We start from the raw sequence: 13,688 nt of genomic DNA on the forward strand, positions 1-13,688 counted from the left end.
TCTACACCTGAGCTTCCCATTACTGGCTAGGTCCTACCAATCTAACCTCCAGGCCCAGGTGTACCTTTCTTTATGTTTTGCAGGTGTTTTCCTGCAAGAGGCAGGATATGATTCAGCTTCTTATTAGGTTTCTTAGGCTTGAACAAGAGGAGGAGGACCCAAGAATCCTGCTTGTAGGATATATTCTAAACATTACCTTCAATGTTTCTTTCTGAGGTTATAAGTACATATGTAAAACTCCAACCCAACTAATCTTGCTCAGAAATTGAAAGTTTTATTCCAAGGCAATTTAAAAAAATTATATATCTTCCTAATCAGAAAGAAAAAAATCAAATGTATAGATCCTGCATACAACAGAAATCCTGAATTCTTTAATTCATGTTTATGAAAGCAAACCCTTGCAATAAAGTAAAACTATTTCATTTCAAAAAAGTAGAAAGCATTAATCTTGATAATACTGAAATATTTGAAACAAATTGTGACAGGTATCTTTTGCATATAAAATTTTAAAATGTTAACATTTATCATTAGATTAAGCATTTGGGTGAAAGAGAATAAGCTACACAGATTTATAGACAGTTATATAGGTTAATTTTATGATGTCCTTCACCAAAGGCTTTTAAAGAGTCTAAAATACTGTGGGACAATATATATATGCACACAGAACCGAGTAACAGTAAAAGACAGAAAACAATGAGCAGTTTTCACTGTTTCAAGTGGTTGTAACTGAAATCCCACAGAGATGTAGGCCATAGGCTGTGTTATGTAATGTAAATGTTCCATAAAAGAGATGAGGAGACACAATTTATTGTTGCTCATGAAGGCTGACAGCTAAGCACTACAGACTAACCTCATCAGACTCAGTGACAGAATGGCAGATAAAATTCAAGATAGATTAATGTAAATAAAAGGGGCAGAAAGAACTTTTCTTATTCTCAGACATAGGGATGGTCTCTTAACTTATTGTTACCTCAAGATAAAAAGTCTTGAGGCTATACCGGGAACTTTATGAAAGTGCAAACTCAGTGGTAAAATACACTTTGTGAGCAAAAACAATATCCAGACTAGGACACTTCACCTTGGAAAAACAAAAAAAAAAAAGAGAGAGAAGAGAAGAGGAGAGGAGAGGAGAGGAGAGGAGAGGAGAGGAGAGGAGAGGAGAGGAGAGGAGAGGAGAGGAGAAAAAAGAAAAGAAAAAAAGAAAAGAAAAGAAAAGAAAAGAAAAGAAAAGAAAAGAAAAGAAAAGAAAAGAAAAGAAGAAAAAAAGAAAAGAAAAAAAAGCAGAAAGAAAAGAAAAGAAAAGAAAAGAAAAGAAAAGAAAAGAAAAGAAGAAAAAAAGAAAAGAAAAAAAAGAAGAAAAAAGAAAAGAAAAGAAAAGAAAAGAAAAGAAAAGAAAAGAAAAGAAAAGAAAAGAAAAGAAAAGAAAAGAGAAGAGAAGAAAAGAAAAGAAAAGAGAAGAGAAGAGAAGAAAAAAGAGAAAAGAAAAGAAAAGAAAAGAAAAGAAAAGAAAAGAAAAGAAAAGAAAAGAAAAGAAAAGAGAAAAGAAAAGAAAAGAAAAGAAAAGAAAAGAAAAGAAAAGAAAAGAAAAGAAAAGAAAAGAAAAAAAAGAAAAGAAAACAGACTGAAAGGGATATAATAGAGGCCTCTACAATCAAAAGTGACAGAAGATGATGAACTGAGAACAGTTGTTCACCATTTCTTAACAATACAGGAATGAGGGGCAAGAAATGCGATTAGTAGATTGCATATTCAAAACAGCAACAACAACAAAAAAAAGGACACTTCTTCTAACAACCCTTGTTAAGTTATATGGCTGTTTTCCAGACAATATTGTGGCTGCTAAAATTTATGTGGATGCAAAAGAATGACAGAAAAAAAATCATGGAAAATAAGGTTACTATATATTGTTACAGAGCCCATCACTAGTAAAAATAGGAAGGTGGTGTGACATAATTTGTTGGATGGTGGGTTAATATACCCAATAAAAAACATCTCACACCTTCTTCTTACACTATTGCTTATGCTTCATCTGTTGTGAACTTACATTCTGTAGTTAAAACCAAAATACACGACAAGAAGGAAGCATGTTTGACTATCAAAGATATCAAATCTACTAAAATGACATCATGTAATTTCTTGCAAAAGATGAACAACTTCTACTCTGAAATGTGCCTAATGGCTAGCCTCCACTATCCTTACAAAGTCTTACTTATCCAAAAATTAGAAGCTTCATTTTCAATATTAAGTTATTTCAAGAAAATTTGTAAGCAGTTTTTATAGCTACCACTGTCTCCTAAAAGCTCTTTGTCCCCTCGTTGTTGACTGTTGTTCCTTGGTCTTCCCTTCATCCTTAACGTGCAAAAGAGGCAGAACAATCATGCCTCCCTCCAGCCTTCATTTTGCTGGTTTAAGAAAAAAGACGAGCTGTTTATGAAATGAAACTTTTGGACTTGATGAAACTTAGCAAACTGACATTATTTTATACACTTTTTTAAAGCAAGAAATATTTCATTTTGATAACAATGCCTTTTACAATGATTGGGTCCTTCAGCCCTTAACAGGTTATGCAGTATCCAAGTATGCAGTCTGGCTGCACTAATGCTGCTTGGGAACCTCTAAATCTTGACCACCCAAATAAAAATATCAGCAAAGCCAGTTTCATAAGTGGCAAAAAGGAGATCATATTTGGTTGATTTTGCTGTTGCACTTGTTGTCTTGTCTTTGGAATTAATTATGGCACCCTGAGTGGAAACACACAAACAAAAAAAAATGTAAAGAGAAAATGGAAATACAGCAGTACAAGAAATAACAATAAAAATATCATTACAAAAGCACTCCAAAAAGTCAAAATGGATTAGCAGCTAGTTAGATAATAGCTTGTTGAACAGCAGTTATAAGGATCTGTATAAAATGGAGTACACAAGTAGTGTACAAGGGTTGTTGAAGACAACAGTAATCTGAAGATCACAGTGGGGGGCATAATACAACAGATATAAAATATGTTATTGTTTGTGCAATACTGGAGATAACTTCGCTTTTCATTTCCTTTTTTTCAATGTCTTTATGTCCTGTTCAGAATGTGTGTAATAACTTCCAAGGCATACAAAAAAAATTAGGTATTAGTAAATACTAGCAGTGGGTTCAATATTCTGCATATATCTATATCCTTATGGTTTAATATTATTTTAGTAATGATAGTCTTTCATCTTGAACATCCTTCTCATCCAGCTAGATACTACCTCTTCCATCAGTATATATGAAACAGCTTCATCTCAGCAAAACACATTATAATTCACTATCATTTCACTGAGGGAAAAATCACAAGATTGATAAAATTCACAGAAGACAAGCAATGATAGGAGATCAATGAATCATTTTTTTATTTTTTTATCATCTCCCAGTAAGTATCCTCATGCATCCAGAAAGAAAAATGGATGAAAAAGAAGTAAAACAAAAGTATGGAAGTGTCCAACACATCTTAATAACCAAGAAGTAAATCTGTTTCTCAGTGGAATAGATTTATGCCAACTCTCAAATACCCTAATCTGACTATAAATTTACCCTTCCTACACTTTATCACTCTCTATATTATTTTTTTCTCTGAATAGACTACTACTAATATTGTTGGCTGCAAACCCCACCAAAGTATGAAATTCAATTAAATAAGTGTCTATTGCTATGAGTACTGCAAAGAGCTGCTATTCCTATAGGAATATATTTTCAGCAAGATAGTGCAATTTGATGTGGCTGTCTTATTTAGAAATGTGCAATTTAACCATGGAAGTCAAGTATCCCTGGTTGATTGGAAATATCTACATCTATGTCATTTTGATATGTTATCTGTATCACAGCAGCTGTCTCACAGCAATTTACCATGCAAGTGCTGTCTTGTGAGAGGGGATGCCAATACTGAAGCACAGAGGGGTGCCAGCTCACAAGGGTACAGACCTTCAGTAATACACCTGCAGAGTGTAGGAGTCCAGTCATTGTAGTAACCTAGTAGGGTCTTTTGTTTTTTTCTGTGAAAAGTGTGTGTGTGAAGATACCATTAAAAACAAAACAAAACAAAACAAAATAAAACAAACTACTGGGAACTACTGCACTGTTACTACAAATAGCAAAGAAGATGGAGACAGGCTCTTATCAGTGGTGTTCAGTGGCAGGACAAGAAGCAATGGGCAAAAACTGAAACACAAGACATTCCATCTGAACACCAGGAAGCACTTCTGTACTGTGCAGGTGACAGAGCAATGGCACAGATTGCCCAGAAAGGTTGTGGAGTTTCTCTCCTTGGAGACCTTCAAAAGCTGCCTGGCCATGGTCCTGGGCAGCCTGCTCTGGGTGGCCCTTCTTGAGAAGGGGAGTTGGACCAAATGGACTCCAGGAGTTCCTCTCAATCTTTACCAATCTGTGATTCTGCTTCACACAATCTCACACTCCTTTCCAAAATGAGGTACGGCAAAAGCCAGATTACTTCTCTCTGAAGTGCAATAGAGAAAAGTGTAAGCAATAATACACATTAATAGTTCTTTGATGCACCAGGAAACAAGTAAGAAGTGCAAGGAGCCGGTAGGAAGCTCAGGGAGAGGGATGCTTGAAGTTCCCTGATACTGTTATGAAACAAGCATGCTCCTGCAAAGTACTTTTTGCTTCAGTGTTGGATCTGCAAAGAAACAAAGGCTCCACATCAGCCTAAAAGGAACTGCAATGAAACCTCCCCTTCCTCTTCTTTCCTGCCCTATTCCCCTCCCTGCCTCTTTTCTCTGTTCGCTGTCTTGCTCTCCTATAGAATCATAGAATGGCTTGGGTTGGAAGGGTCCTTAAAGACCATCTAACTCCAACCCCCTTGCCATAGGCAGGGATGCCACCCACCAGAATAGGTTGGCCAAAGCCCCGTCCGGCCTGGCCTTGAACACCTCCAGGGATGGGGCACCCACAGCTTCTCTGGGCAACCTGTGCCAGTGCCTCACCACCCTTAGAGTGAAGAATTTCTTCCTTATGTCTAATCTAAATCTATCCTCTTCTAGTTTTAGACCATTCCCCCTTGTCCTATCATAATCTACCCAAGTAAAGAGTTCTTCTCCATCCTTTTTGTAAGCCTTTTTGTAAACTTAAGTATTCAAAGGCAGCAATAAGCTGTCTCCCTGGAGCCTTCTCTTCTACTACTTCATCAGCCAGTATTCAGTTCAGTTTCAATTAGACCTTCTAGTTTGACTGGGAAACTAATAAAGTGCTCAGTAAAGCAACCATGGTTGATTTTGATATGGGACTTGAATATTTTTGCCTTTTAAAAATGTTTTTGACTCTATTACTTCGGTTTATCATTTCTTGTTTTATCCTGTTTTAAAATCATTCACCTAACCATCATAAACATGGTATATAGCCACTTTATTAGAATTTCTGTTCTGATTAATTAATTGAGCCCATATTTCAATGCAAACAAAATGCATTTGTGAGAAACATATTGAAGGACAAGTGATTCCTAATCGCAGCTATTTTACTAGCACATCTTACCACAGCTACTTTGTTGTTTTCAACACAAGGAAGAAAATTGGGTCACGTGAGAATTGTCACCTCTACTTTCAGAGCAGAATTCAAAGTCTGGTCCCAGTCTATTGTAGTGATTTTCAAACACTTTGATAAACTTACCAAGTATACTTATGAGCTTAAATGTAATTTCAGCTCCTTTGAAAGTTGGGACCCGAAGGCTTGATCCTGCACGATGCTGGATTACATGTGTAATATTTCCATGATCTTTTCTCTTCTGCTACCTTCAAAGTAAGTCTTCCCTACCACTACAAAATAGACTTCCATATTCACACACACACACAAACAGACACACACAGGAAGACCCTTCTCTTTTTCTGTACTTTCTCTTTCCTTGAACCCTTCTACATATTCCTTTAACATACTTCTGGTACTCCCTTCTAAAGGAAAGTTCAAAGACTAAGTAGTTTAGCACTATTTGGATAAGCATGAAATTCTAGTTGCTTATCCAAATTACACAAAACCTCTAAGTCTTTTGAACTTTCCCTCAGATGGGAGCACGCAAAATTTTATGCTTATCCAGGACACCTGGATTTTCAAACCTGAGAAGGAATTTTAGGAGAACAGTATTTCTCCCATGGGGCAGTACACGTACTGGAGTGAACACAGGAATAAGAATTGAAAAGCATGGATTTATAACCCTGAATTTACTACTGTTTTTTTGAGACTGACCATCATCTAGTCTTATTTTCTTTTTTTTTTTTTTTTCAATAAACTGAAACAAATAAAATAACCTTCCCATCACAAAGTAGCTCTTGAGACTTTTAATTCATATCAAATTTTATAGGCATTACTCTACAGAATGAACATAATGTGCTGTTACCTCTTAATGCATTTCAGCACCAGAAGTTCCAGACTTCTGACAGTGCAGAACAAAGAAAAATACTGTAAGGAATCAAAAAACTTTTTTGGTTATGGTAACAGCAGCAAAATCTATATCTAGGTTGCATATATTTGATATATTCCTTTCAGCTCATCATGTAAGTTCTGGCATCATAAAATGACATTCAAGTGTCCCTTTATGACTTTGCAGGTTGATCAACATCTTTGAGACAATGATCATGTCTTTTAGTTGGAAAATGTCCTTCTATTTCTCAGCAATATCATCAGAATGGCCGAGTGCTTCAGTTAAAACTTTCTTTTCTATAGTTATTTCTGTTCACAAAAGTATGATTCTGAGAATGCCACTAAAGAATACTATTGCAATGCGTGAATGAGAGGTCTGATGATTGCCCCACAAGAACGGAGTGATGGAGACAGAAAGGCATCTGCCCTTCTTGTGGGACCTGTGACAGGCATCTTAGCCAAATTTCTTTCTGTGTCTCTAGTTGTGACAATACCATCAGAAAAAATTATGTTTCATACCTGTCGTTCTTATAAGAGTGCAGCAGAAACACAGTAAAATAATGAAAGCAGCATTATTAACATTAAATGTCATAACACTTGACAGCTTTGTGTAAATGAGGACCTTACTGAGAAGAAAGAAAGAAAGAAAGAAAGAAAGAAAAAGAAGGAAGGAAGGAAAAGAATAAGAAAGAATGCAGCTTTTTCTTAAAAGTGAATTCAGGACTAAAATAACAGCTGATCCAGGCTGCAGTACAGGAATTCAGTGTGTCTAACACACACAAACACAAATTAGCTTCTCTCACTCCCTCTTCTTTTTCAGTCAGGAAAGGGTAATTTGCCTATTTCAACATGAATTGCTTATTTCTTAGCAAAGCCTTCTGCTATTTTACCCTTTCTTCAGCAGTTAGGAAGGGAGGGGAAAGAGAAAGGCATGAAGGAGCAGAGGGGCAGAGAGAGAGATGCAGGCTTGACTGAGCGACAGCACAGGAGAGGAGCAGAGGTGCCGGGTGCCCACCCTCTCTCCCCCTCTGTCAGACACACACATACGGAGCAAGTCGGAGCATCCCTCCCCTGTTGTCACAACGGACTTAGCAGGTCCTTCTGATGAGGCTTCCAGCATTCTCATCACCTTGCCTTGTCAGAAGGTTGCTATCATTTAGAAAGGCACACAGTATTTTGAAAGGATTAGGGGATAAAACACAGCTCAATCCTTTACAAAAGAGAGACAGAGAAGGGAAGGGGGAAAGCAAAGTGTCAGGTGCTGCAGAGGGACTGGACAAGAACAATGTACACAAATAAAGATACCAAATTGCTGGGATTCCTGTTCCTGTGAAGCAGGGGCAGAAATAAATGATATATGACAAATATTTAATGCAAGAGCAAAACAACAGGAGTGAAATGTAGATTATGACATTGTATGAAGGTAGAGGACCAGATGACACCAGCAAGGGTGAATACACTCCCACACAGAAACTCATTTTCCACATCAGGGGAAAAAAAAATCACTAGTTTGGCAGTTATGTAATACTGACAGTGGATGTTTGGGCTTTACAATAATCATATTAGCTACAGATATTTACTGAAATGGCAAAAAATATTGCTCATTATTGTAATAGCAAAGCCTGCCACGTTTCTTTTACTCTTTCTTGGGTTTTTATCTTAAACTGAGTGTCAGGAAATCCGCTTAAATATTCAGGCTGTCCACACTTTTCCCCCCACAGAAAAAATGTTGTGTTGGAGGCTTCGAGATTTTTCTTCTATTCTGTTTCACAAACTGTTAATCTTCTCATGAACCTGACATGTTTTAATTGGTTGTACTGATGAATGACTGCTCACTCTGTTCTTAACAAATACCATTAACAGATTAAACACCTGTAACTTCATTGGGTATTTAGAGCAAACACTAGCAGCATTATGAATGATACATAGTCTCTTATGAAAGTCAGAATTTAGTTATGATTTGGCACTAACAGTTTCTAATATAAAATACTGAAACACACCACTCATTTAGAGAAAGTGATATTTTAAAAATCGCTTTTTTCAGCACCTCAGTATATTTCTTCTTGATTTCCATGCCAAATCAAAATCAAGAGACAAGGGTTTATAATACTCTGTTTACCAAAGAGAACATCTTACTTGTTTCCCCTTAAGTGAATGCAAGAACTATTAATGACAATATTTATAGTCACAAGAAAACTTGATCAATCACAGCTAACCAGTTCACAGAAGCCTTCTTTTGCTATCTTCTTTGAAGATATAAAACAGATTTCATTAGTATCTTCTGCCAAGATATAGCTAATTTACTTTTCCATTGCTTTCTCCATTTCTTTCTCTTCTTTCACTGTTAAAGTACTTTTGTTTAGAGATCAGTGGTTACTTAAGTAAGCCAGTATGTAAGCAATCACTTGTGTACACAGATTCTGAAATGTGATACATAACAAAAATTTTACTATTGCAAAACTGTCCCAACAAGTTTTGCTGAAGTGTGCATACTGACCAGCCAACCCATTGACAAATGTGAGGCTTCTGCAAATGTGGTTTCCTTGTGGCACAGGAAGAAGTCCAAGTCATTTTGAATTGCCTCCAATCACCTTAAATGCTTAAGAGACCTGATAAGCCTGCTCCATTGCTTTAAACAATAATGCTTGTTAAGAAAAAAATACAATTCAAAATAAAAAGGCTGATAGCAAAGACACATCTTTGCTTTCTTATGTTCTGAATTTTTAGGTTGTCTATAAAGAACATATCGTCCATCAGCTCTAAAACATGACTTACGAATTTTAAAATGTATTGACATACTTATTACAATAAAAATTATTACAATGTTTATTTTTAAATACCTCATAGCTATTTTTACATGGTAATTTATTTCTTTTCTTACCAGAATTGGTAATATTCAGAATCTTACTAGAATTGTTTGTGTGGTATTGGGTGTTAGTAACATGTTTACCACACAAAATCTCTTGCATGCTGTACTCATATTTTTGTTTTTAAAATGATTTGTAATGTCACTAACATGGCATCCCTCTAGACTATATTTAAACTTCCTTGCTGATCTGGACAAGGAATAAATTCAAGTAGTTATGCCCATTCATGCCCTGGCTTAGCTGATCACTAAGTAAATGTCTCTGTTCATTTCCTGCCACCACTGGCTTTCCCCTAGCCACCCACGGGCTGGACAAAACAGATACACACTGACCCTGTAAATTAAATTCCTACTGATACCAAGAACTTTGTAGAACAAACTTGTAAATAAAAGAGATGGTAATATAGGCCTAATCCTGAGTCCTACTGGCAGAAAGACTTCTTTCAGTCACTGAAGATCTGAAACTTGAAGAAAAATGACATATACATAAAAAGAAAGTGTTGTTCTTTTCTATTAAGATGTGCAATAAGGAAGAGATTAATTATGTATTTTTTCTTTTTTGGATGGAGTTTAGTGGTTACATTGCTGCAGCAATGTATATGTATATATATATAAATATATGTTTAGCAAACCAGGTCAGCAATTAGATGGATGAAGAAAACAGGTGCATCAGACTAGTTTTGCAGTAGAGTTTATAAGAGAAGTGCCACATAGGTGCCATACTCTCTTCAGTAGCCCATCATGCAGCAAGAAGATCCTGCAAGAAAAGAACTTAGCAACGAACTTAGTCATGCAAGAACCCTCTGCCCAAGGGCATTTCTGACTAATAGAGTACCCACTGAGGTTATTATACACTGGTTGCCCACATTTCCTTCTAATTGGTAAAAAAATGTCTGCCCTGCCCTCATGGTTGGTTTGCTGTCTGACCTCTCCTGAAGATGAGAGGTTCACATCAAAACTTCTAACTGAGGGTAGTAGTGTCTTATTGCCTCCTTTTATTTTCCCTGCTAGTCAATGGAGAAGGACCAAGATAATTATTCAGTGCATTTAAACAAGCACCAGGAAACACTATGGTGTGTGATGCAGCTTGAAGAAGAAGCTCCGACTAAGGGGAAGACGGAGCAAGAAGATTCTGAACCATAAATCTTGGAGATACCATGAAGGCATAGCAGAACGCAAATTCCAGTTAAGCTACCAAACATGACAAAGCCATTAGTTTGAAGAGAAATAGTATCTTTCATTTCAGATCCCACACTGGACAGCCTCCCCATTTTCACTGGGCTTCAATTATATATATATATATATAAAGAATTATATATATATATATATATATATATAAAGAATTAACATTCCAAGTCAAGTAACACACTCAAGTTTTATCTTTAACTTGTATTTTTATGTTGTTCTTTTTTTGTTTGTTTGTTTGCTTGTTTGTTTCTTTTTGCTACTTTTTTAAGTTTTTACTTTTGGTTAATCACTCATCTAATTCACAAAACAAAGAAAAAGCAATTTTTCTTAATCTTTTCTAATTTTTGCTCCTCTGCTTGTAGCTGATGAATCCTGTCTGGCAGCAAACACCATTGTAACTCCTAAAAATAGCACTGCAAAGCCAGGGATGGGCTCTACTGAAACCAGTCAATTTGTTAATTGCTTAGAGGAACTTGACTTAATGTGACAATGGCTGCCCTCAATCAAAAGTTTCAAAGGATTTTGTGTTACTAAATGGCTGTTTTGGAAAGGATATTACCTGACTCAGAAACTACAGCAGGGTGTTGGCAAGCTTTAAGTTCCCTGGGAAGGACTTCAGCAGTCAAGCTTTAGCCTTTTCTACTCTCTCTCAGCATCTACTTGGCCACAACACAATCCCATTTATCCTGAAATACCAGAACCAGAGCACACCAGGACCAGACTAGACAAAAGGGGAGAAAATAGTGAGTTAACTACTGTAAGTACATGTAGCTCCCTAAATTGCTGTGGTCTGTCCTGAACGTGATTCACATCAAATATGTAGAGTGTGTGGACAGAAAGTTCAAAGTTATCTACAATTGTATGACATACCACAGTTCTGGTAATTAAATTGACAAGTCTGAGTATATGAATTCAAAATATATTTATGGCTATTTAAATGTTTTATTCTATTTTCATTCCACTTAAAACTGTTCTTACTACTACATTTAAAAGATGCAATTAAATCACTGTCTTAATTAAGAAAAATAACACCAGTTACCATTAAAATAATAAGGACATGATATTATGACAGAAGACTTTGCTATAATCAAATGTAAGTAAAACCTGGTCAGTAATGTGTCAGTCATTGCACTACCTTGCCACCTTCAGATTGTGTATTTTTCTCTCTGAAATTAATGACTAGCTCGCTTTCCAAAAAAAAAAAAAAAAGTTTTAATAAAAATAAATGAATAATAATAATTGTGCATAATTAGTAATGTTATTATCCAGATTAAGCATGTCCCACTTTTGTTTGGCTGCTTTGGAATAAAAGGCTTACAAACCAACTGAATTTGAGGGGTTGGTTGTTGTTACTTTCTGACTGTTCTTCATTGTCATCTATTGTCAAGGGGCTAGTGATTTACAAACTGCAGTAATTCTCTGCTCAGTGGCTGCAGAAAGTTTTAGAAATAAATCTTTGCTATAAGCTGCGTATACAGAAATTTTGAGCTATTGGAGAAATTAAACCTTACACTTCAGATCATTTCTCATCACTAGTGATGTGCCAGCCATTACCACCCCTCTACCAAAAACATTATGGTGTGCACGAAACAAACTCTTCTTCTTCTAGGGTGGAGAGTGACAGCCAGTCAGTGCATAGTACATTTCAGGATAAGACAAGGAAACTTGGTCAAAGACATCCAGATTCTACTTTTTACAAAATGAGATTTATAATGAGGTTGCAATCTTCAAGCAGAGCTGGGCAGGATCTCAGTCTATGAGACTTTGTCCTAAAACTCATACAGAGAATTTCAAAACAAATTTGAAAAGTCTGCAGAATTAAAGGTCTATAAACTGACACGCAATGGATAGTGCTTAGCATACATCAAATGTATGTCAGTAATAAGGACTGCCACTCAAGAAAGAAATTTTGCTGGACGTTGCAGGTTGTCATCTTTAAGGCTGCAGTTCTGATGCAGACAGCTCATCTGTTATGCTCCACAAGTCTTCAGTTTGTGGATATCTTAGTACAGAACTATCCAATAAATTGCTTAAAGCTGTAGTAATGTTATGCATGACAAGCAGGAAAATTGCTCTGATCAGGCAAAAGTGCAGAGTCAGACAATGCAGTTGTATTTCCTTGTGAATATACAGGACAGAAAAATCAAGACAGCTCTTCTCTTTGAGTGGATATGAAATATGTACTTGATGCTTTCATTAAAAATCAAGTAAATGGCATTTTTATATCATCACTGTCACAGAGGGCCACCAGACCTCTTTTACTGAGAGAGAAAGATCTGTCTTTCAATGGCACGCTTGGAACAATATCTCTTACTCTTTCCATTGGAACATAAACAAAAATTTTCTCTATTAAAAATACATGAACAAAAGTAAACGTTCTTCATCTAGGATCACTGCAAATATATTGCCATTTCTTTTTCTTCTACCACTGAGAATGCCTTCCCTTTTCCTAGGAATTCCTCCAGATATTTTGGCAATGAAGGCACAACACTCTGCACTCTGCACATGGAACCACTTCTGGAGAGCACAAGTTCCAGTTCGGCTGCAAGAGGGGCATTAAAAATGAAGTCAGTGTGTCAGTCACAGACACACACACACACACACACACACAAAATAAATCAGCAAAGTGTCATATGTTAAGAAAAAAACTCATTTGGACATTCCATTGACCAAGACAAAAAGACACAAATTATATATCTAGTGCTATAGTTTCACAAGTGAGTGGTGTATGTTTACAAGTCAACTTGGAATGCAAAGAAAGTTAAAATAAGAATTAAATTACAGAATATAAGAGAAATATCAGTAATAACTGATGAACTTCAGTAAGCATCAGGAAGAAATAATATGCAAGTAATGAAATGTGGCTCCCTGTATTTTGGAAATCCTTTTAGGCGAAGGCCATTAACGCCATGAAATCAGAAAGTAAATGACCTGAATAAGCTGAAAAGACCTAGTTAAAGCAGTAATATCCAGGAATATTGTAATATTCATTTCTCACAGTCCTTGCAAACCAATCATTTATTTATATGACACTGTATAGCTTTGCACGATACACCACAGTCTGAAAGGTATGTTGATGTATGCCTATGCACTAAAAATGTACAGTGACATTCTAATATTTTTCTGGACCAAGGACCTATGCAATGAACATTGTATATATAAAAAAAACACTACACATAATTAGTATATGAACAAGAAATATGAAGAACAACAGAAATGGGACACAACCTAACTCTGAGGT

This window comes from Cygnus olor, chromosome 2, assembly GCF_009769625.2.
Source record: "Cygnus olor isolate bCygOlo1 chromosome 2, bCygOlo1.pri.v2, whole genome shotgun sequence".
NCBI lineage: Eukaryota > Metazoa > Chordata > Aves > Anseriformes > Anatidae > Cygnus > Cygnus olor.